Genomic DNA, 2500 nt, shown 5'->3' with positions numbered 1-2500 from the left:
GACGTGCTCGGCGCAATTCCACGGGACCGGAGACCCTCCCCCGTCCACGGCGGGAGGCGAAACTCGGAAGTGCCGGCTGCTTACTCGAGCGGAAGGGTCAGCCTGATTCCTGCCTTGCCGGAGGCCCGGTCGCGGGGGTGACGACCCGCCGCCCGGGACGTGCGAGGCACCAGCAGACAGAGACTGCCCGACGGTCAGAGAGAGGGAGAGAGGAGTGCCGAGGCTCAAGTGGCGAACGGTCGCGCAGGCACGCCACGCACATCGATCGCCAGCCGCGGAACGGCACGGCCTTCAGTGGGGCCGGCGGGCGACGCCGCTCCTGAACCCAGCGGCCCCGAGCCGGACGAGTTGAGGAAGGCACGCCGACGGTGACAGGGTACGGAAGACACAGCGGTGGCCTTCTGGCGACTTGGCCCCCGACAGCCCGACGTTCCGCCGTCCTCCCGATGGCCAGGAGGACCGTGCGGGGGTCGGCCGACGGCGTGGTAGGTGTGCCTGCACGGTGACGGAGCACACACCACGCCCGCCAACCCCTCCGTACCTCCCGAGACCGGTGGCAGGACGGAGCGGAAAACGTGCGGACTGAACGGGAGAGCCAAGAGCCAGCGATCCACGCGCGTGCGACCGTCCAAGTCACAGCGTTCGACGAAAACCTCCTCCCTCGGCCAGGCACTCGGCGCCAGCAGGGGAGACAGGATCAGACGCCCCGCCGGCCACTTAAGGCCGAGGACGAACCACGAGACGGGCGGCTGCAGCAGCGGGCGGCCTGCAGCTCCCAGCACTCTCAATCGATCAACCATCGAGTCGGGTCAGCGTGTCAAACCGGCGAGCTCCACGGTCAGGCCGGCGGCGCACCAGCACCGGACCTCCGCGGCTCCCTTCACTCTTTCCACTGCCAGCCAACCGAGAGACGGACCCAATGCGGACGTGCAGAGCTTAGGCAGACCCCCCACTGGAGGCTCAACACTTCGTGGCAGCTCCGTGTCCCAGAGACCAGGAGGGTTGGCACACACACACAGTGTGAACCACCGACAGCCATTCTGGGACCGGTGACAGCCGTGCTGGCCCCACTGCCACGACACAGACGGACGCCAGGCCGCGCTCCCCGGCGGGGGGATGGCGTCGAGCCTGACGAACGGAATGTGCAGGGTGGGGGGGAAAGGCCAAGCGCTCCGACGCCGGAGGGCTCCGGAGTCTGAACTTAGGGGGACAAAGAGGACGGGTCCTCTGCGACACCCCAGCCGCGCTCTCGCCAGCCAAGGCGAGTGCGATTGATTGCCAAACGACCCTCAGACAGGCGTGGCCCCGGGAAGAACCCGGGGCCGCAAAGTGCGTTCAAAGTGTCGATGATCAATGTGTCCTGCAATTCACATTAATTCTCGCAGCTAGCTGCGTTCGTCATCGACGCACGAGCCGAGTGATCCACCGTCAAGAGTTGTCTGAGTTTGTTTTAGGTCTCTCCCTCGCCAGAGGAAAGCGACCCGGACCGCACATACGCTCCCCACCTTGAGCTACAGCCACCTGCACGCCGGCGTGCGGGCGGAGCAGGGTGGCGTGAAGCGATGGGGAGCACCATCCTGGTGCGGCCCGCAGAAACATACGTCTATTGGGGGGAGGAGGACAGGGCGCCCAAGAGGCGATGCGTGCCCCAACGCACCGCAGCGACGGAGGCAGGATCACCGCCACCATGTCGCCCGCCTAGTATCACGAGGCGTGCAGCAGCTTTGCCCTAGGAAAAGCAGAGGCGGGAACGGGCACCGGCCATCGGTTCGGCAGCGTCACTGACGCGTGCACGTGGCGGCGTGTCGGCGAGCGGACTTCCTGCGAGGAGGCGGGGGCGGCACTCGCCCGAGCAGACGCCCGCCCGGCCCAGCCACCGCCGAGGTGGACTGGGAGTCGCGGCAACGGCTCGTCATACTCGTTCCCACACTCACAGCGCAGCTTGCCCGCAAGCCACCGACCACCGATCGACGCCAGGCGCCCCGACCGAGAGCGGGATCGCTCGTTCGCCCTGCTGGCAGTTCGCTGGGGATCACTACTGCACGGAGCTCGGAGACCGACGGGCGGCAACTCGAGAGTCTTTAAACCACCACCCCCATCCCGCAAGTGCAAAGAGGCTGTATACGCACAGACGGGTGAGGGGAATAGGTACCCCGTCGGGTTTGAAGGGAGCGTGACTAGATAGCAACGATGTAAACCCAGCCGATTTGGGAGCGAAAGACCGGCGCCTGCATCACCGGCTTCGTTTCCCGTGGCTGGAGAGTACACCGAAACCCTCCGTCTGTCGCGAGCTCCCGACGACGCGGTGCCGCCAAGCAGCAGGGCCGGACCTGGTGTGGCTCCCCTCGTCGATCACAGACCGGTCGGCACTACTGACGAGACGGTGGAACGGGCTTCGCCCCTTGTGACGAAGGGTGATGCGAACCCGCCCGCCCGCGTGCGTTCGGGGTGGACTCGGCAAACGGAGATTTGAAATCGGAAAGTGTCCTCCTGCCCCGCG

General features: G+C 66.6%; 1 non-coding gene across 1 annotated transcript; it reads right to left on the bottom strand.

The window, feature by feature from the left end:
• Positions 1-1283: 1283 nt before the first annotated feature.
• Positions 1284-1437, bottom strand: LOC140474484 (5.8S ribosomal RNA). The gene has a single exon (XR_011959151.1). It is a non-coding gene; the product is annotated as a 5.8S ribosomal RNA (ribosomal RNA).
• Positions 1438-2500: the final 1063 nt, after the last annotated feature.

Source organism: Chiloscyllium punctatum, unplaced genomic scaffold, assembly GCF_047496795.1.
Source record: "Chiloscyllium punctatum isolate Juve2018m unplaced genomic scaffold, sChiPun1.3 scaffold_1025, whole genome shotgun sequence".
NCBI classification, from domain to species: Eukaryota; Metazoa; Chordata; class Chondrichthyes; order Orectolobiformes; family Hemiscylliidae; genus Chiloscyllium; species Chiloscyllium punctatum.
This window is presented reverse-complemented; position numbering and strand designations above follow the sequence as displayed.